The 23,077-nt window shown below is 40.7% G+C and overlaps 1 long non-coding RNA gene across 1 annotated transcript; it reads right to left on the reverse strand.

The window, feature by feature from the left end:
- Positions 1 to 12,580: 12,580 nt before the first annotated feature.
- Positions 12,581 to 22,381, reverse strand: LOC129630180 (uncharacterized). The gene is made up of 3 exons (XR_008703587.1): positions 22,329 to 22,381; positions 17,487 to 17,560; positions 12,581 to 12,716 (listed from the first exon to the last, which is right to left on the reverse strand). It is a non-coding gene; the product is annotated as an uncharacterized LOC129630180 (long non-coding RNA).
- Positions 22,382 to 23,077: the final 696 nt, after the last annotated feature.

Raw genomic sequence — 23,077 nt, forward strand, 5'->3', positions numbered from 1 at the left:
CTATCACCCAGCACTGCTCAAAGTATGTTCTATGTGTCTCCAGAGAGATCAAATAATTCGCCTAACTGACACAGCTAATAAGTGGTCTAGCTGAATGTGAACCCGGGCAGTATTGCTCTAGAAGCAGATTATATATATATATCTCTTTTTAGATATATATGTCTAATATATATATTATATATATAATATATATGTAATAAATATAATAGATATATAATAGATATATATATGTATTTCATCTGTTGATGAAAGTGAAAGTGGAGAGTGAAAAAGTTGGCTTAAAGCTCAACATTCAGAAAACGAAGATCATGACATCCAGTCCCATCACTTCATGGGAAATAGATAGGGAAACAGTGGAAACAGTGTCAGACTTTATTTTTCTGGGCTCTAAAATCACTACAGATGGTGACTGCGGCCATGAAATTAAAAGACGCTTACTCCTTGGAAGGAAAGTTATGACCAACCTAGATAGCATATTCAAAAGCAGAGACATTACTTTGCCAACAAAAGTTTGTCTAGTCAAGGCTATGGTTTTTCCAGTGGTCATGTATGGATGTGAGAGTTGGACTGTGAAGAAAGCTGAGCACCGAAGAATTGATGCTTTTGAACTGTGGTGTTGGAGAAGACTCTTGAGAGTTCCTTGGACTGCAAGGAGATGCAACCAGTCCATTCTGAAGGAGATCAGCCCTGGGATTTCTTTGGAGAGAATGATGCTAAAGCTGAAACTCCAGTACTTTGGCCACCTCATGTGAAGAGTTGACTCATTGGAAAAGACTCTGATGCTGGGAGGGATTGGGGGCAGAAGAAGAAGGGGATGACAGAGGATGAGATGGCTGGATGGCATCACTGACTCGATGGACGTGAGTCTGGGTGAACTCTGGGAGTTGGTGATGGACAGGGAGGCCTGGCATGCTGCAGTTCATGGGGTCACAAAGAGTCGGACACGACTGAGCGACTGATCTGATCTGATCTGATATCTATCTCGGAGAAGGCAATGGCACCCCACTCCAGTACTCTTGCCTGGAAAATCCCATAGACAGAGGAGCCTGGTAGGCTGCAGTCCATGGGGTCGCTAAGAGTCAGACACGACTGAGCAACTTCACTTTGACTTTTTACTTTCACGCATTGGAGAAGGAAATGGCAACCCACTCCAGTGTTCTTGCCTGGAGAATCCCAGGGACAGGGGAGCCTGGTGGGCTGCCATCTATGGGGTTGCACAGAGTCGGACACGACTGAAGCGACTTAGCAGCAGCAGCAGCATATATATATATACGTGTATATATATATGTATATATGAGTATATATATAATTTACATTACTTGTTTATTTATGTATTTCTTTTTGGTTGCTCTGGATGAGGTTTTCTCTGTGTGCAGTGAGCTGGGGCTGCTCTTCATGGGGGCTACCCTCTAGTCGTGGTGCCAGGCTTCTCAATGCAGTGACTTCACTTGCTCAGGAGCGCAGGTTCTAGGGCGTGCAGGTTTCACTAGTTGGAGCCCACAGGCTATAGTTGCTCTGCAGCATGTGGCATCTTCCTGAACTAAGGATTGAACCCATGTATCCTGCATCGGCAGGCAGATTCCTATTCACTCTACCACCAGATGCTTTTAATCTTGACACCAGTCTCTCACCCTTATCTTATCTTTACCTCAGTGTCTTTAAAAATAACAATAATAGTACCTTACAATAAGGATGTTGTGAGGATTCAAATAAACAAACAAACAAAAAAAACACTTGACACAGTGTCTAGTACAGGGGGAAACCTCAATGAGTGTGAGTTGCTAGGAATTGCCTAAGGTCACAGGTTTCAGGGGCCAACCCAAGACGTCAGCCAGGAAGCCTGCTGCCAGAGTCCACCCTTAACATTACTGGTCCTGATGCTCTGAGTCAGTGAGGTCATAGGGAACGTGCCCAGAATCAGGGCTGGCACAAAACAAACATTCAGGAAATCCCAGTCACGCTTCTGTCTCCCATCTCCATCTCCCCGCTTCTTGCTGGGGGATGAACCAAGACACAGAAACGGTCTAATTTAAGGTAATGACCAACATTAAAAAGAGAAGCTGACTCAAACTCCACCTCATACTTCCTTTCTCGTGCTTAGATATGAGACCAAACGTACAGCTCACGAAACAGAAGGCACAATTTTACAAAATATGTTGTGTACTTGGCTTCCTCTTTTACCTCCCTGTTGTCATCTTGCCCCACTGTATAAAACCTACCAGGAAAGAACGGATCCCTAGTTAGTCATGATGCATCATCTGCCTCACCTCAGAGGATGCTTAGATTAATCACATGCTTACAGCCAGCTTATGTGAGGCACAGGCATATTTTGTTGTGCAATAAAGGACATTCATTCATGCCGTAAGTATGAACACTCAAGTTTCAGTTTTGAAGGAAGTTAGCAATCACCTGATATGCCTTTGGCAATCTAATAGTACACGTCTAGATTTTTCTCCTTAAGAAATCCTGTACTCTAGATATTATAGAAGACATTCTTCCAGCTCTGACTTCTGATTTTCTCCCTATGATGTAGTCATCTTTAAAATCATGAGGAGATCCCTCCTGGCTTCTTGGCTTATCTAGACTGCAAATCAAACCTTAATTATAGTGGTTATGACTACTAAATACCAAAAAAAAAAAAGTCAGTTTGGCTAAATGTTTTAAACAATCAGTCAACTTAGTCAAAAAATCAATTAAGCCAGATATTTATTTCAATTAATTTGTTCTTAGATTAACAAGAATGAGTTTATCAGTCAAAGTAGCTAATCCACAAGCCAACTTAAAAATTGTTTGAAAAAGATAAATTTATTCACTGCAAATATCACTTCACATGTTGTTGACATATTTTCAGGGTAAATACAGGTTTTACTAAGATGTACCTTTTAAGTGTCATTAAAAGGCATGAGGTTGACCCCACTCATTTTAGTAACAAAATTTTATATTATAAAGTATTAAATTTCAAAAGAAAACCGAATTTACCATTTGAGTTACTCATGGTATCAAGGCTACATTCCATTTGATCTGTTTAACCTTTGGATTCTGTTGAAAGCAGTGATAATTAACTGATAATTTTTTAAGCCAGGAGACCAAATTAGACTGAATTCAGTATTGTTCAAGTTTACAGGATGTCCTAGAGGGAAAACAGCTATGACTGATTTAACTGTTAAAAGAAGAATTAAAATAAGTCAAACAGAGAAAAACAAGTACTGTGTGATATCACTTATATGTGAAATCTTAAAAAAAAAGTATATATAATAACTAATGAATAAAACAATAAAAGGAAACAAGAAAACAAAAGCAGAATTTACCAAAGTTAGTACTTCCTTTTCTTAAAGTATGCAAGTATGTCAGTTATTAAATGCTAAACATGTTACACATGCTGCCACACATAAAATTACATTTGCCAAGGGAAAGAAAGCTAACTTCCACAAACTTACATAAGATTTTTCCAAATTTGCACAACTCACACTCAATATTCAACTTGCAATACACTCACAGATTGCCAAGTTGAAACCATTCAAAACAAAATACTTTCATTATACTCCTGTGGTACAGTAGGTCAAGTGGCATTTTTTGTAGGGTACAGAGCAATGTTCTTCTTATCTGGGCTTTATTTCAATATAACATTCTCATAGATGCTTTGCTTAAAGTAAGGCAAGACATGGAAGGTCACTGGTCAGCCCTTGGCATGAGGAACTGTTTTAAACGGAGGAAGGACCCAGAGACTTGGTCCAGTTTCCTTTCCCCTTATCTCACTAAACTTAGTCCTGGCTACCAACTAGCCTATTTTTTTTTTCCCTCCAGCTGCACCATGAGCTTTCCAGGGACCAGAGCTGCTAGAAGAATCAGGTTGGATTACATTTATTTTCTTTAGAATCACGAATGTGTCCCTTGAAAGAAGATATGCCCTGGACTATAGAGTTAATCCTAAATCACACTCTGGGGGAAAATTCTCCACTTTAGGAGCCAGTCTTCACGTTACTTAGTCTTCTTACGAGTCTGATCTTTTTGGACTTCACAGAGAAATACTTTTCATGCTGAAAATGGGATCTTTGTCTATTTGTTACTTTCTTCACCAGGCCTATCTAACGGTCTCTCCCCCATCCCTAGGATCACCTAAGGTATTAAATACATACTCGTAGTGCACAGTGATTACACAGAGATGCTCCAAATCTCCTTTGCAAATGTCTTAAGTTCTCAAAAACTTTGATAGAGCATATTTTCCTTACAACATGCAGGAGAGTGAGAATTTTAATTTTCTAATCTCAGGGACATATTAAAAGCTATTGCAACCAACAAGGACCTACTGTATAGCACAGGGAGCTATACTCAATATCTTGTAATAACCTCTAATGGAAAAGACTCTGAAAAGGAATATATATATATATAAGTCACTTTCCTGGCTTCCCTAGTGGGTCAGACTGTAAAGAATCTGCTTGCAATACAGGAGAAATGGGTTCGATCCCCGGGTCTGGAAGATTCCCTGTAGAAGGTAATGGTAACCCTTTAGAGTATTCTTGCCTAGGAAATCCCATGGACAGAGGAGCCTGGAGGGCTGCAGTCCATGGGGTCCCAAAGAGAGGGACACGACTGAGCGACTAACGCTTCCATACAAACTTTGCTGTACACCTAAAACTAACACAGCGTTGTAAAGCAACTATGCTTCAGTAAGAATTTAAATTAAATAAATAAATAAAACTAAGACAACATATAAAAAAGAGCTACTGTGGTCTGCATTATGAGAAAAGACTAATAAAGAAGGTTAAAGCCAATATAGGCTGAGTTGTTGGATTGTTGTTTACTTATTAACTAAGAGCTGATTTTCTCTGATACTTGGGCATGGGCTCAACGATGAATCACTGCTTGTCTGATGCTTTCCATCAAAGCAGTGAACTTTACATGCTTGAGGAAGGATCAGCTGTGTTTGTTTACACATTGATCAGCCAAACAAGACAGTGAATTTCTGGAGAGCAGGGCCTGAGTCTTGTTTGGGGCAGGCAGTGCCAGGCCGGTCTTAAGGTGAGGGCGTAATGAATGAATGATTGAGTGAGTATTTACCCAGACCCTAAAGTAAAGAGCTTTTGACCTTCCAGCTGTTCTCTTATCGCTCATGTTGTGAACTGTTTCTCTAGTTTTACTTCCAGATAAGCAGGCAGGCACTTTTGTGCTTTGAACTCCTAGTTAGTGATAATGTTATGTATAGAAATTTTACCTCCAGTCCCAACTTTAATCTTCAATCACCAGTTTAACTAGGAAAAAGTTCTGATCGCTGTGAACATATATGAGATTCATTAGATAAATTAAATTTAAAGTGTTTAATTCAAAATATGCTTTATAAAAATACCTACTGTGTGCAGGCACTATGATAGCTGGTTAAAATATAAAAGTAAGTCATGAGAAAGACAGAAAAGAAGGGCGGAATGAGGAGAGACAGTAAGTGATCAGAGCAGAAGAAGCACAGGAGGAAGGCACTCAGCCTGTGAACCTAAAAGAAGCTTCCTGCAGGTGATGACTTGTGTGCTGAATGCTGGGAGATGAGATCTAATTATCAAAGCAGAGACATGTAGAAAGGAGATTTCAGCCTGGGGATACAGCTTGAGCAGAGGCAAAGAATCTAGAGTCAGTGTGAAGGGGTTCAGTTCAGTTCAGTTCAGTCGCTCAGTCGTGTCCGACTCTTTGCGACCTCATGAATTGAAGCACGCCAGGCCTCCCTGTCCATCACCAACTCCCGGAGTTCACCCAGACTCACGTCCATCGAGTCAGTGATGCCATCCAGCCATCTCATCCTCTGTCGTCCCCTTCTCCTCCTGCCCCCAATCCCTCCCAGCATCAAAGTCTTTTCCAATGAGTCAACTCTTCGCATGAGGTGGCCAAAGTACTGGAGTTTCAGCTTTAGCATCATTCCTTCCAAAGAAATCCCAGGGCTGATCTCCTTCAGAATGGACTGGTTGGATCTCCTTGCAGTCCAAGGGACTCTCAAGAGTCTTCTCCAACACCACAGTTCAAAAGCATCAATTCTTCGGTGCTCAGCCTTCTTCACAGTCCAACTCTCACATCCATACATGACCACAGGAAAAACCATAGCCTTGACTAGACGAACCTGTCAATAACCAACACAGGTTCGTATTGCCAGAGCATAGCACCTGAGGCAGGACTGTGGAGGGTGAGGCTGAGAGAGCGGTGCTTGCCCTTGTGGACCAGGCTGAGACTTGATTTGGAAAGCTGTGGCAAAACACTTCAGGATCCCGAGTAGAGCCAAATGCATCCGTCTGAGTTGCCATGGGACTTCTGACTGACCCTTGGACCTCTCTTTACCCTCATCCTTCACCTCCGTGAAGTGTATATTTCTTATATATACCAGCTGTCCCTCCCACGCTTTGAAAATCACTGGAAGCAAAAACATGGCCTGCTTAGACAATTAAGTTCTCTCCCTCAGAGACTTTGTGAATTATCACAGGGGACAAGACAACGTATAATGCCTTGTGGTTCACAGGCTAGAATGCACTGATAAAACCAAGGACCTTCACATGGAAGATGCGGAAGGCCTCAAACTTCTTGCTTAGCAACTGACTTCATCCCATTAAGCTCCAAAGTGGAGAAAAAAGAAGCTCATTCCAAAACTGAGACAATGAACTCATTCAGGATACCATTTTATTTCATCAATGACTTTGTTGTAGATAATTTGCATATTCCTTTTTTCTTTTTAAAAACTTTATTGAAGTATAGTTGATTTACAATGCGTTAATTTCTGCTGTACAGCAAAAGATGCAGTTATACAGATATATTCTTTTTCATATTCTTTTCTATTATGGGTCATCATACCATATTGAATAGAGTTTCCTGTACTATACCGTAGGACCTTGGTATTTATCCATCCTATATATAACAGTTTGTATCTGCTAACCCAAATCTTTAAAAATTTCACTTATTCATTCATTCACTTTTGGCTGCCCTGGGTCTTGCGTGCTTCAAGCAGGCTTTCTCTAGCTGCAGCAAGTGGAGCTACCCTCTGGTTGCGGTGCGTAGTTGTCATGTGGCACGTGGAATCTTCCTGGAGCAGTGACCAAACCCATGTTGCCTTGCATTGGCAACAAATTCTTCATCACTGGACCACCAGGGAAGTCCCAGATCTTGGATATTCTGGATGTGGTGAAATCAGAGTAGTCTGTGGTCATGTGTCCTCAGTTGTTGGCTTTGGGCCCTAGAATGGTGGGAGTCAGGGTGTGGTAGAACATAAAAGCCACAATCAGTATCAATTCCAGCTTAAACACAGCTTCTTCCCCAAGAGCTCCAGTTCTTACCTCCTCACCTGCTCCTATTGGTGCTAAAAGCAACACAAACCAAAGGCTCTTGGATGTCTGAAAGGCCAGGCTGATTAGGAAATACATCAGTGCTCTGAAATTCACGGAACAGGTGTTATGGACTGAATGGTGCCCTCCTCCAACTCATATACTGAAGCCCTAGCCCCCAAAGAGCTGACTCATTGGAAAAGACCCTGATGCTGGGAAAGGTTGAGGGCAAGAGGAGAAGGAGGCAACAGAGGATAAGATAATGGGATGGCATCACTGAATCAATGGACATGAGTTTGAGCAAGCTCCAGGAGATAGTGAAGGACAGGGAGGTCTGGTGTGCTGCAGTCCATGGGGTCTCAAAGAGTCGGAAAAGACTTAGCGACTGAAAAACAACACCCAAAGTGATTGTATTTGGTGACAGGGCTTTAAATGAGGTCATTAGGGTAAGAAGACATAAGGATGGGGCCTATTTTAATAAGACCAATGTCCTTAGAAGAAGAGGAATAGACACCGAAGATTTCTATCTTCCTCTCCTTCCCTCCCTCCTCCTCACATGTGCAGAGAACAGGCCATGTGAGGACACAGCGAGAAGCTGCCCGCAAGCCAAGAAGAGGAGCCTCATCAGAAACCAGCTCCGCCAGCAGCCTGATCTTGGACTTCTAGCCTCCAGAAAAGTAAATGAATGTTGTTTAAGCCACCCAGTCTGTGGCATGTTGTTATGGCAGCCTGAGCAGATTAACACACCAAGTTATTATACATATAATGTAACCTCTGCTTTGTGAAATTCAAAGAATCCAACCCATGCTGGAGTAGACCAGGAGGACACGCAAGCCCGTTTTCCTAAAACAAACAAAACCAAAAAAACATTTCTTATTAGTTGTACAGGGAACACACATGGGCATAGTAAAATGTTCATATGTACACATGGGGTTTGAGAAAGCTTAACTTCTTCCTCTCACCCCAGACCCTCACCCCTGCCATCTTCCATTTCTAGAGGAAAATGTTTCTATCAACATATTAGAATATATATAGATCTATGCACTTCCCTGGTGGCTCAGATGGTAAAGCATCTGCCTACAATGAGGGAGACCTGGGTTCGATCCCTGGGTTGGGAAGATATCCTGGAGAAGGCAATGGCAACCCACTCCAGTACTCTTGCCTGGAAAATCCCATGGACGGAGGAGCCTGGTAGGCTATAGTCAACAGGGTCGCAAAGAGTCGACACGACTGAGGGACTTCACTTTCACTTTATGGTTATATAACTTCTCTTTTTATATGAATGAGAACATTCCATGTATACTATACTGAATCTTGCTTTTCTTAAAACTTATCAACTTACAAACTCATTTCATAGAAGATGTACATGTAGAGGGACCTACATATACATATTTTAATGTTTTTATTTCTATTATCTATAAGGATATTGTACAAACTGTATAAGCTCTCTTGTGTTGAAAGATCTTTTAGGTTTTTTCAGTCTTTGTGCTTCAATACAAATGATGCCACAATGAAATAAATGTACATTTATCTTTGGCACAGGTACAAGTATATGTGTGAGATATATGCTTGTAAATAAGATTCTGATTCAGAAGATGTTTGCAGTTTGGAATATTTTATTTCATAAATATATGAGTGAAAGAATTCAAGTGACAGTTCATCCGAGTAAATTTTTCACAGTTAATGAAATTAGGGTAGAACGAAGAACGTTCAGAATATCACAGCCACAGTTTAGGTGATTGCGGTATAGCGGTGGGACAGCAATGATCATAGAATGAAAGCGATTAACGTGTACATGCTCTGCTGAGGGAGATTTAGGGAAAACAGGTGTTCAGCCTACAAAAACATTTCTCGGTGGATTTCCTATGAAGTCAATGTGTCTTGTGTTTAACTTAGAAATAAATTCAAAAATTGGAGAAAAAAAAATTGTCAAAAGTAGCTATTCATCTAACGTTTAGAGACAGCAGGAGGCCTTTTTTAGTTGGCTACCTAGCTATACCTCTCTACGACATCATCATCAAAGGTCTTTCCTGAACAACCTCCATTCATTTAAATGTCATATGACTGACCTCCTCTTGAACTTGACTTAGGGAATAATCCTAGAAGGCTGGGTCACCAGGAAAGTCACCTGATCTGCTGAACAAGCCAGACTTCTCTCTGTTGCTACACACACCTGTGGGACTCTTACACTTTCACCACGCTGCTGTGGGCATTGTATTAACTCAACTTTTCAGATTCTTCTTAGTTTCCACCTAGTAACAGAAGAGAAAGAGAATCAAAATTAAGAGTTGAATCTAAGAACTGTAACTTTGAGATCATGGAGCACTGGCCTTCTCCTTAGCAATTACACAGTTGAATTTTACATATATTTGTTCCTATTTGTTTCCTACCTGCTATAAAGTGGGCTTCCCTGGTAGCTCAGATGGTAAAGAATCCTCCTGCAATGCAGGAGACCTGGGTTTGATCCCCAGGTCAAGAAGATCCCTTGGAGAAAGAAATGTCAACTCATTCCAGTTTTCTTGCCTGGAGAATTCCATGGACAGAAGAATCTGGGGGGCTAGAGTCCATGGGATCGCCACGACTGAGGGACTAAGCACATGCTAAGCACACACACCTGGTAAAAGCTTCTTGAGGGTACAAATGGTGTTGGCATTTCCAGCATCTTCCACAGGACCAGGCATTGAATATGTGTTCACCAACCATTAGTGGATTAATGTGTTAGGTTATAAATAGAATCCAACACATGAATACAGGATCGCATGGTAATATGGGGCCTGATATACAACTGAGAGTGAGTTTAGATCATTTCATAAATTGGAGTCTGATGACAAGGGATAAATTATTCCAAGGCAGAAGGTGCAATACCTAAATCCCGCAAGTATCTTTAAATAGACCCAAGGCTTATCTAAGAGAGAGAGCCTCCAGTCGCAGCACCCTTAGAATTATACCAGTGGTTCATGCAAGTTTTGCTCCTGGAGCAACAGCATCATCAGCACCTGGGAACTCGTTGGAAATGCACAATCTCAGGACTCAGTCAGAAATTCTGGGGGCAGGGGTCTTTTAACAAGCCCTCCAGGGGGTTTAGACACACTAAAATTTAAGAGATACCCCTGAGATACACAAATCTTATCTCTTTCAAATGATAGGGAAAAAAAGAAAACCAATAAAAATATTGGAATCTGAGTTTCTTGGTGGAAATGTGAAGAAAAATGGAGGGAAGAAATGGAGACCAGAGCCTATACAAGATTTTGAGCTGTTCAACAGCTCCCTGTTGGCATTTGAAGCCTCAGTTTTTAAAGTGTTAACCTGTTGCTGACTTTATTATATTAATTGTGTTGTATTTCAACAGCTGTTTCCCTTAATTCAGGGTACAACTTGTTGTGTGTGACAGTTTTCCTTTACACACTATTTTCTTGGGCATGTATATATCTGACTTGGAGATAATTGGGGAAAAAAACACAGCTTTTTAATTGTTTAAAAGAGACTTTCTGCCTGTTTCATTTTGTGCTCTTAATCAATTAAAGAAGCCAATGGCATTTTTAGTTTCATCTTATCTATGTTTTCCACTAGTACATCCCTGTTCGTTTGTTTGTTCCCTTTATTAATTGTCATTAACATTTTGTTTTTCAGGCTTCCCTGGTGATTCAGTGGTGAAGAAATCTGCCTGCCAATGCAGGAGACAGGGGTTTGATCCCTGGTCCCGGAAGATCTCCCATGCTGTGGAGCAACTAAGCCCGTGTGCCACAACTGCTGAGCCCGTGCTCTAGAGCTCGGGAGCTGCACCTACTGAAGCCCTCGCACCCTACAGCCCACGCTTCATAACAAGGGAGGCCACCACAATGAGAAATCCGTGCACAGCAGTGAAGAGCAGCCCCTGCTCGCCCACAACTAGGGAAAAGCTCAAACAGAAACAAAGACCCAGCATAACTGAAAATAAATAAATAAAATTATTGAAAAAAAAATTTTTTCAATAAAAGGAAAGAAGATATGAAAAAAACAAAACCAAACCAAGAAAACGGTCCCCTGCTGAAAGCACCTTGGAGAGGGAATTCCCACTGTTTCTTCACTGTCCTTTCAGTTCCTGTACAACCTCATGCAGAGCCTTGCCCACCTGCACACAAAGCACGTAAAAGCCCCTCGTACACCAAAGATGATGTGAGAGTGATTCCATCACTTTACAACATTTATTGAGGTAGTTCTGAGACAACTATAATATAAAATAGGGGTGCTAATAGACAATATTTATAGGAAAGAAGTAGGTTATGATGAAGAGTGCAGGCTAGGTTGAGGCTGCCTGGTTTTGAAATTGGACTCAACCACTTCCTAGCTGTGTGATGCTGGTCAAGTTACTTTAGCTTTTTGTGATTTGGTTTCCTCTTCTATAACGTGGAGTTCATAGTACATGCAGGTCCTATCTTATGGGGTTGCTATGAGGAGAAGGGGACGACAGAGGATGAGATGACTGGATGGCATCACTGACTCAATGGACATGAGTCTCAGTGAACTCCAGGAGTTGGTGTTGGACAGGGAGGCCTGGCGTGCTGCGATTCATGGGGTCGCAAAGAGTTGGACACGACTGAGCGACTGATCTGATCTGATGAGGATTAAATGAAATAATATATATGACTCGGGCATATAGTTCATTAATACAAACCACACAACATGCAGAGTGTCTGTATATTCACACACACACACACACACAAAGTCTTGCCCCTACAGCCTCCTCAGGTTAAATCCCAGGTGGTATTGTGACAGCAGAGTTTCTGCTTTAAGTCTAAGGTAACAGGAGTATGTTAGCCTCTCATACAAGCAAACCAATGTGCCTCAGTGAGAAGATATCCCATCCTGGTTCCCCCCAATCCCCTCACCCACACACAGCCTACCATGCTGAGCTAGCTGTAATGGGATGGAGTTGGGCTAGGTGTGGTGGAAGAGCTATGTCTGTGTGGAGAGGCATAAAGTGAAGATGAAAATGCTAGTCATTCAGTTGTGTCCAACTCTTTGGGACCCCATGGACTATAGCCTGCCAGGCTCCTCTGCCCATGGAATTCTATAGACAAGAATACTGGAGTGGGTAGTCATTTCCTTCTCCAGGGGCATCTTCCTGACCCAGGGACTGAACCCAGGTCTCCTGCCTTGCAGGCAGATTCTTTACCGTCTAAGCCAGCAGGGAAGCCCAAGGAGAGGCAGAGAAGGATCCAAAAATGTCCATCTCCTCTTTGTCCACCCCACTCATCACCGGGAAGCAGTAACAGTGGCCAGCAGGCCTGAAAGGGTTACCATGCCTGAGAGGAAGGTTAGTGGTACCAGAAGGGTGTGGTGTGGCGACTCCAGGGCTGTGGATCCAGCTACAACTCTGCGGAGGAGCCATGTGTGAGCTGAGCCAGTCCTGGCTGAGAAAGTCTGGCTGCCATTGGAGGGGCTCCCCTGACAAGCCGAAGAACATTCAGCTTATGAGCAGCCAAAGAGATACATGTCCACCCTGAATCCATGCATAGGAATTCCTCCTCATGGAGAAAGACGGATACTCTTGAAAACACCACGTCAGCAAAACCCCATTTGCCAAGAAAAACATATCATAACAAATAGGTTAGGAAAGAGACATTTAAAATGACATTAAATGCTTATATTTTTAACTGCTATCCAACCAGTCCATCCTAAAGGAGATCAGTCCTGGGTGTTCATTGGAGGGACTGATGTTGAAGCTCAAACTCCAATACTTTGGCCACCTGATGCAGAGAGCTGACTCATTTGAAAAGACCCTGATGCTGGGAAAGATTGAGGGCAGGAGGAGAAGGGGACGACAGAGGATGAGATGGTTGGATGGCATCACCGACACAGTGGACATGGGTTTGGGTGGACTCCGGGAGTTGGTGATGGACAGGGAGGCCTGGCGTGCTGCGCTTCATGGCGTCGCAAAGAGTCGGACGTGACTGAGCAACTGAACTGAACTGAACTGAAAGGCAGTTTGAGGAGGCCTCAGTTTTCAAACCATGTTAGATTCATCAAAGCACTGTGAGGCAGCTGTGCTAAGAGGTGGGCCTCCTGCATGCAGGAACCTGGGCCTCACTGTTTAGGAAACACTGTGTCTGCTCTGGCAGCTGCAGAGGGGAGGTTACCACAAATTTTACATAGGAGCCCTGGGTCTCTTTTAAAGAGGGGAGTTCAGAGTGGTTTGCATGATCCTCTGTTTCTTCAAGTCTGAGCAGGTGCTAGGGTAACCAGTGACCTTTTCATATACTCACACAACTCTTTTCAGGGCCATTTCTACACACATATAAGAACGTGGACTATAAACAAACCTGCCTTTGTATACTTGGAGAGAAGGAGGCCATAACTGCTGTCCAGACCTTCAGTTAACTCTACAGACTAAAGAAGCATCAAAGAAATCTTTGGGATACAGACACAAAGCCACGTTACCTCAAAACAGCACTTAACTATGGGAATAAAGGTTGTCTCTTTGTTCATATATGTTGATAGATAGCTATTGCTATTTGGAAAGATATTTACCAAAAAACCAATGATCAGTGTTAGTCACTCAGTTGTCTCTGACTCTTTTGTGACCCCATGGACTGTAGCCTGCCAGACTCCTCGTCCATGGAATTTCCCAGGCAATAATACTACCATTTCCTTCTCCAGGGGATCTTCCCAACCCAGGGATCCAACCTGGGGCTCCTGAATTGCAGGCAGATTATTTATTGTCTGAGCTACCAGGGAACCAATTATTATCTCTGGTGTTTGGGGAGATTTTCTTTCTTCTCTTATACTTTTCTATCATGTTCATTTTTTAAAATAATAAACATTTGTTATTTTTATAATCTGAAACATTAAACTATTTTACTCTTGAGGGGAAAGAAAGTATTATTATATCTGTTGAAAATCCTGAAATGTAACAAAAATTCAAAGTCACATTAGTACGTCCCATCCAAAAAAGCAGAGATACATTCATACAAAATATCAGATGAGGTTGTGAGCTGCTGTCCCATGCTTCTGGGGAAAGGATTACATACAATCTTTCTGGGATTATTATTTGCCAATGTATGTTGAGAGTATTAAAATGGTACACTCTCAGTGTTCATAGCAGAGCTATTAACAAAAGCCAAGACATGGCAACTACTTATGTGTCCATCAAGATGAGTGGATAAAGACGATGTGGTGTATTTATAATGGAATATTGCTGCTGTTGCTGTTCAGTCACCCGGTCATGTCCCACTCTGTGACCCTATGCACTGCAGGACGCCAGGCCTCCCTTGTCCTTCGCTATCTCCCAGAATTTGCTCAAACTCATGTCCATTGAGTTGAGGATGCCATTCAGCCATTTCATCCTCTGATGCCCTCTTCTCCTTCTGTCCTCAATCTTTCCCAACATCCGAGACTTTTCCAATAAGTCAGCTGTTCACATCAGGTGACCAAAACACTGGAATTGAAATATGATTTTACTTTACAGCATCCGGTTTTACTTTCATCAACAGGCACATTCATGACTGAGTAGCATTTCTGCTTTGGTCCAGCCACTTCCTTCTTTCTGGGGCTATTAGAAGTTCTAAGACTACTTAGATTGAAGGCAGGAGGAGAAGGGGACGACAGAGGACAAGATAGTTGGATGGCTGACTCATTGGACATGAGTTTGAGCAAGCTCTGGGAGGTGGTGAAGGACAGGGAAGCTGGTGTGCTGCAGTCCATGGGACTGCAAAAAGTTGGGACACAACTGAGCAACTGAACATTAGTTGTTCTCCTCTGCTCTTCCCCAGTAGCACATTGGACACCTTCCGAACTGGGGGATTCATCTTTTGGTGTCATATCTCTTTGTCTTTTTAAACATTTCATGAGGTTCTCATGGCGAGTATACTGGGGTGGTTTCCATTGCTTCCTCCAGTGGATCACATTTTTCAGAACTGTCCACTATGACACATCTGTCTTGGGTGGCCCTACCCAGCATGACTCATAGCTTCATTGAGTTATGCAAGCTCCTTCACCACTACAAGGCAGTGATCTGTGAAGGGAATAATGGACTATTACTCAGCCATAAAAAGAATGAAATATTGTCACTGGCAGCAACATGGATGGATCTGGAGAATATTATGTGTGCGTGCTCAGTAGCTCAGTTATGAATATTATACTCAGTGAAATAAGTCAGACAGAGAAAGACAAATATTCTATCACTTATATGTGAAATTTAAAAAATAATACAAATGACTATACTTAGTAAGTAAGTAAGTGTTAGTCGCTCAGTCGTGCCCGACTCTTTGCGACCCCATGGACTGCAGCCCACCAGGCTCCTCTGTCCATGAGATTTTCTAGGCAAGAATACTGGAGTGGGGTGCCATTTCCTTCTCCAGGGGATCTTCGCAACCCAGGGATCGAGCTCAGGTCTCCTACACTGCAGGCAGATTTTTTACCAACTGAGCTACAAGCGAAGACCTGAATCTACTTACAATTAAGTGAAAAAAAAAAAAAGGTTAATAGATATAGAAAACAAACTTTTTGTTACCAAAGGGAAAAGGGGGTATAAATTAGGATTATGGGATTAACATACACATGCTACTATGTATAAAATAGATAAGCAACAAGGATTTACTGTTTAACACAGGGAATAATATTCAGTATCTTGTAACTTATAATGGAAAATAATCAAAAAATATATACACATATAAATAACTGAATCATTTTTCTGTACACTTGAAACTAACACAATATTGTAAATCAACTGTACTTCAATAAAAAAATAAAATACAGTATAATTTTACATCTAAGAAAAGATGCATTCTATATGGCCCAGAAATTCTACTTCTATGAGTCTATATTAAGAAAATTATTAGATTCTTTTGATAACTCTAGTATAAGGTATTATTAATCTACAACAGGGCAGTGCCTATTGACATTCTTTCTAATGATTAATTTTGGCATGGTTTTAAACTTGTTTCTCTCTGATAGATACATAAAATAGAATCCCCTGCACTTTTCGTCAGGCTTCCTCCTGTGAAGCTGCCTACATAACTGACAAGTCAGCAATACCGAGTTGCAACAGTTTAAGCTGTTTCAAATGAAAAGCTGCCTGCAGTGATATTTCTTTCTTCTGATAATGTCACTAGTTGTGTCTGTTCTTAAAATTCCAGTCTTAAAATCAGTGTGTGTTTTTTTCTGCCCAAAGACAAAAGCCTATTTTATAAAAGAAAAAAAAAAAAGGAGAGAATTAGGCAAAGAGGCAAAGTCAAACAAGTTCATTAACATTCCCTTACGATATTTTAAACATGCAAATAATTAAGGCAGACAAGTTAAATACATGAAGATCCATTAAATAATTAAATAGTATTCAGGCAATAAAAGTAATGATATAGACGTTCATTTAAAATAATCTGGGGATGTGCTCACAATATATTCATGCATCAAGTTACACGTGTTTATGTGTGGTGTCAATTCACATCTGATTGGAAAGAAAATCACACTACATATTGTAGATTTCAACTTTTAAAACTTTTTGCATATCTGTATTTTCCAACTTTTCTACAATCAGTATGATTCACTTGTGTGATTAAAAATTAAACATCAGAAGGAATATTAGTTGGAGATGTTTATATTTGTAAAATAGCTCATGTGACACCCCTCCCCCACACACAAACCCCACGACACACATCTTGTAATACAGATAGTTACCTGCCCCGTATTCTGATAAAACCTATATATGATGTGGCACCAGCTCCAGGGAGCCCCAATACAGCCATAAAGATAGCCACATAGAGTTGATTTGATCAAATCTAATCTCTAAATAGTAGTTTCATTTAACCACCAACCAGATATCTTTATTTAGAATTCTGTTATTTTCTATTGGCACATCCGAGACAGATTTTAAATTTAGATTTTGTGTTAGAATCCAAGGCCACAGTTTGTAGACAAAGCTGCATTTGGTGGGTCTTCCTTTCTGTTTTCAATATGTGCCTTTCACCTCAGTGTTCTTTGGGTGAGTGAGGAGTGGCTCTGTGTAAGGGCAGAGAGAAGAAATTATGTTTTTAAAACTTCCATTCAGGGACAGCATGTCTCAGCTTTCAGTTTGATTGACTGAGTCATTCCCATTAAAAGCAAACTGTAATTTTCATTGGAATAGAAATTAGTGCGACTTAACGCATCTCTTTTTATGGAAGATTGCAATTCACAGCCTATAAGAGGATTGCAAGTGACAAAAAAAAAAAAAATTCTCACCAGTACAATTTTATGATGAAAATTCCTATTAAGGTCTGTATTTTATAGAAGGAATAAAAGACATCATAGAAGGGCTGTACCTTCTGTAAAAGAAACCTCAGTGATAAATGCCTAAAGAGAATGCCTTGGGACAAATAGAGTCTTTTTTTGCCTTTTCCTCAATTCAGATAAAGGTAGCTTGACTACTAACTCTCATTCTTATTTGCTGGGAATTAAGTGATCAGAACTCTGTTATTTCTCCTTTGGTGTGGTGAATAAGTTCATTTTCTCACTTATTGTTTTATACCTAAAATTTTTCAAAGACTTTTGACTTTCAAATCATATAAATTTTATGATCTGTAACCCTGTTTGAAAGCTCTGGGAGGCTGGAATTTAAAAGGTAAGGGGGTTGGGATTTTCCTGGTGGTGCAGTGGTTAAGACACCATGTTTCCACTGCAGAGGGCACGGGTTCCATTCCTAGTCGAGGCTAAGATCCCCAGTGCCCCTTTCCACCGCCAAAAAATAGAAAGAAAGAAAGAAAAAGGTAAGGGGTTTAAATATAATTGATCAATTAGACAGCTTTGATAGTAAGCTGTTCCTTTGTGTTAGTATTGGTGCCTAGATATTCTTTCTTTTGAATCATTTAGTCAAACACTTAGAAAAAAGTTTGAAGATTTGAAATTCAAGATAGATTATAGTATTTCTCTAATGAGAATGCTGTCACTATAATAGAAAGACAGCTGAGTTGTATTATTCTGAAAAGGAAACTGCCATTCTCCCCTTAAGTTTTTTTTTTTTAATTTTTAAAATTCAATTAACTTAAACTGAAGAAAAAAAAAACATTTCACCTATTTCTCCTACCTGCTAACTCCCACCCTTAGGAACTACCAATCTGTTCTCTGTATCATAAGCTTGGGTTTTGGTTTGTTTTCTGAATTCCACATATAAGAGAGATCATATGGCATTTCTCTAACTTATTTCACTTAGCACAATGCTCTTGAGGTATAAAGTTGGGTTCTTTATTTGAGACTTTTCTTATTTCTTGAGGTGGGAATTGATTACCTATACTTCCTTCTTAGGATTGCTTTTGCTGTATCCCACAAATTTTGGTGTGCTACATTACAGTTTTCATTTGTCTTAAGGCATTTTAAAAAATTACCTCTTTAATTTATTTTTTGACCCATTAGTTGGTCAGTAGGGATGGGGGAGCCTGGTAGGCTGCTGTCTATGGGGTCGCACAGAGTCAGACACGACTGAAGCAACTCAAGTGACTTAGCAGCAGCAGCAGCAACAACAAATTATTTAATCTTTCACGCTCAGTCGCTCAATCGTGTCTGACCCTTTGTGACCCCATAGCCTGCAGCTCTTCAGGCTCCTCTGGCCATGGAATTTTCCTAGCAAGAATACTGGAGTGGGTTGCAATTTCCTATTCCAGAGGATCGTCTCGACCCTAGGATCAAACCCACACCTCCTGTATTGACAGGTGGATTCTTTACCACATGTACCACCTGGGAAACCCCATTTAATCTTCATATATTTGCAAATTTTCCAGTTTTCTTTGTGTGATTAATTTCTAGTTTCCTACCATTGCAGTCAGAAAAGATGCTTGATATGATTTCAATCTTCTTAGATTTAATTAAGATTTGTTCTGTGGTTGAACTGGCTTGGGAATGGTCCTTGTATACTTGAAAAGAATGTGTATTCTGCTGCTGTGAGATAGAATGTCTCATAAATATCGAAGTCCATCTGGTCTAACATGTGGTTTGATTCCAAAGTTTCCCTATTGATTTTCTATCTGGATATTCTATTCATTGATGGAAGTGGGGTATTAAAAATCCTGTTATTGCATTGCTGTATATTTCTCCTTGTAGGTTTATTAATATTTACTTTCCCTGGTGGCTTAGACGGTAAAGTGTCTGTCTACAGTGCAGGAAACCTGGGTTCAATCCCTGGGTTGGGAAGATCCCCTGGAGAAGGAAATGGCAACCCACTCCAGTACTCTTGCCTGGAAAATCCCATGGACAGAGAAGCCTGGTAGGCTACAGTGCATGGGGTCACAAAGAGTCGGACACGACTGAGAGACTTCACTTCACTTCACTACATATCTAGGTACTTCTAAATTTAGTGCTTACTTACAAATGTTATGTCGTCTTGTTGAATTGACCACTTTATCAATATGTAATACCCTTCTTTTTTCTCTTTAAAGTCTATTTTGTCTGATATTAGTATAGCTACTCCAGCTTTCTTTTGATTTCCATTCACAAGGAATATTTCTTTCCATATCTTGTCTTTCAGTCTTTGTGTGTTCTTATGTCTAACGTGTATCTCTTTTAGGCAGCAAGTGTATGGTTCTTGGTTTTTGTTTTCTTTTAATCCATTTGGCCACTTTATGTCTTTTTATTAGAGCATTTAATCCATTTACATTTGAAGTAATTATTGATAGGTTACGTGCTTGTTGCTATTTTGGGAATTGCTCTCTAGCTACTTTTGGTTAGTTCTCTACTGTTACTTTATTGTCTTTCTCTCTTGCTTTGTAATTTGATGATTTTCTTTAGTGGTATACTTACATTCCTTTCTCTTTATCTTTTGTGTATTTGCTATAGGTTTTTGCTTTGTGTTTACCATGAGGCTTACATATAACAACTTGCAGGTTTCCCATGTAGCTCAGTTGGTAAAAAATCTGCCTGCAGTACAGGAGACCTGGGTTCGATCCCTGGGTTGGGAAGATCCCTTAGAGAAGGAAATGGAGACCCACTCCAGTATCCTTGTCTGGAAAATCTCATGGACAGAGGAGCCTGGTGGGCTGCAGTCCATGGGGTCAAAAAGAGTTGGGCACGACTGAGCGACTAACTCTAACTTACTGACTTACTTACTTACTTACAGGGAACTAGATCCTGTATGCTGCAACAAAGACCTGGCACAGCCAAATTAACAAAAACAAAACAAAACACACTATCATTAATACAGATTAATGTCCCAATCTGCTTTTTACCCATATTTGCATGTTTGGTACTAGTACTCGTAGTGATTGAAGAAATACTGGATTGGCCACAAAGCTCATCTGAGTTTTTCTTTACCATTTTACAGAAAAACCCAAATGAAAATTTTGGCCAACCCAATACTATCCACAGTGGATTTTTTGTGTCTGTGTTGTTTTATGAGAGATAAAATGGACAAATGAGTCACAGGCAAAAGAGCAGCATAACCATGGAAGAAAAACAAACCTTTTTCCCAAAAGGAATAAGGAGGCTATTTTAGAATCTCTAGAGTCCACAATAATATACCACATTAAAGAGCTTTTGCCTTTATTTCTATGGCTGCTTGGCTTATGTAAAACAGGGGAGACTTCAGACATTTCCCAGCCGGTAGAATATTTGAAGGCCAAGTCAACTCTCAGAATGACTCATTTTATAATAAAAATAATCTTTAAGCAAAGATTTGTGAAATTTCAGTCATACAAAAAATGCATACAGTCATGGCTGCCATGCTTTGGTGATCTGACCAAACAGCGGCCAGTCATAAGCTGGGCAACAATCTGGTCCTTGGATGAAAAGATCAGGTAAGCCCATCACTTTCTTTCTCATGAGTTATGGCCATGAAATATCTAGATAAATTATTTAATTAGTGATAAGAGCTATAGCTTGGAAGCAACAACAGAAAGATCCAGAGGGGATCTCATGAGTTATGAGGGAGCAGAAACTATGGGTAAGGAAAGGAGGTTGGCTGGTGGAGAAAAGATACTAGAGCAAATGTATAACATGCAAAGAAGCAGAGATTCAGAGAGTGAGAGAGACAGAAACAAGGACAGAAACTGGTCTCAGAACTTTCTGAAGGTCTCCACGCCTAATTTAGTCTAATTAAGCCTTACGGTAACCTCTCTCTCTTTTTTTTAAGGTAACTTAAATGACCTCTGACCTTAATTAACAAAAGGATCAGACCACTAGGTTTCTTAGCATTAAACCAAATATGCTATATTTATGCAATATAAAATTACAACCAAGAAGATATAGTCATTAAAATACAAACTGTGAAAAAGAAAAAAGAAATTGTCAAAAGTAGGTTTTCTAGTAGAGCTCTTGGGTAGGCTTGCTCACTGTCCTTCACCTGTCTGATAACAGTTCTCTGATATTCTTTTTTAAATTTTTCTTTATTTATGTTGGCTGTGTTGGGTCTTTGCTGCTGCTTGGGCTTTTCTCCAGTTGAGGCACGTGGGGCCTACTCCCTAGTTGTGGTGTATGGGCTTCTCACTGCAGTGCCTTTTCTGGTTGCAGAGCATGGGCTTCGGTAGTCGTGGTACACAGATTTAGCTGCTCTGCAGGATGTGGAATCTTCCCGAATCAGGGATCAGACCTGTGTCTTCTGTATTGGCAGGAAGATTCTTTATCAGGGAAGTCCCTCTGATATTCTTTTAGGCTCTACCCCACACCCACTGACCCCTACCCTCTGCCACCACCTCTTCAGGATAACGATGTGACTCAGTTCTAGCCAATCAGTGGATCCTAACACCCAGGCCACAGTGATAGATAATGGCCATGAAAACATTTTATAAACATATAGCATTTTAATGCTTGAGAAGAATGTGACAAATAATGAGTGCAGAAAAAAGGAAAATTTGCTGTTAAGTTTGGAGGTCATAATAGTCTCCTAAATAATCAGACCAGTTTTTAAGTCAAGTCCTTTCCCTTTTCTGAACTTCAGTTTTCTTGTATATAAAATGAGGTCAAGACAACTGCTCTCAGGGTCTCTTACAGGTCCTTTCCTTTCTAAATCACTAAACCTTTCTGAAGTTTAGAAATTCAGGAGTCTTATAAGCATTTCCCAGTTGGACATTTACAGAGATTCCAGTGTTAAACCGGGGATACAGGAATGATCTCACCACAGTCTTGGCCTCAAGGAACTTGCAGCAGATGAGTGTGAGATGGGGTGAGTATGTATTCACTTTTCCATGTGGTCTAAGCTCTTTACCTCGTCATTCTTCCCCAGCCATTAACACGTGCCCTCTTAAATGACAGTTAATCAGCTCTCTGCTAATACATTTCTTCATTTTTCTTCCCTGGAGAGGTTGCTGTCTTCTTCCCTTCTCTCACTCCAGGAACACAGATGCATTTGACAGAGGTCAGCTGGCCACAGCTTCTCTGACATGAAGAGAGATAATATTTCAGTCAGTTTTGATTTCCAGAGCATCTCAGAACTCAAAAGGCAGAGTGATTCACTGAATGGAGGCAAGGTAGGACTATTAGATATCAAAGGTAGTTTGAAGAATCTTTCCCTGCAAATCCCACTATACAGAAGGATGGTCCTGGCTGCAGATCTGTTCAGCCACTTACAGCTGACAGAACCAAACTGTGGCTTTGGTATCATCAATTAGCTTCATTACGTGCAGAGGAGACTGTTGTGGTGACTGCTTGGTCTAGTTTTTCCAGTTGGATGAGCAACTCAGATCCACTGTGAAGGTCTCTGTATCAGATACCAAAGCTACTGCAAAGGCTTGGATCTTTGACACAATATTACTCTTCCCCATTCCAACTGGTCACCATTCTTCTTCTACCTCACTGGATACTAGAAATTACAAATACTCTCCTAGAACTACTGCCCTTCCAAGTTGGACAGA

This window comes from Bubalus kerabau, chromosome 16 (assembly GCF_029407905.1).
Source record: "Bubalus kerabau isolate K-KA32 ecotype Philippines breed swamp buffalo chromosome 16, PCC_UOA_SB_1v2, whole genome shotgun sequence".
Classification (NCBI taxonomy): Eukaryota; Metazoa; Chordata; class Mammalia; order Artiodactyla; family Bovidae; genus Bubalus; species Bubalus kerabau.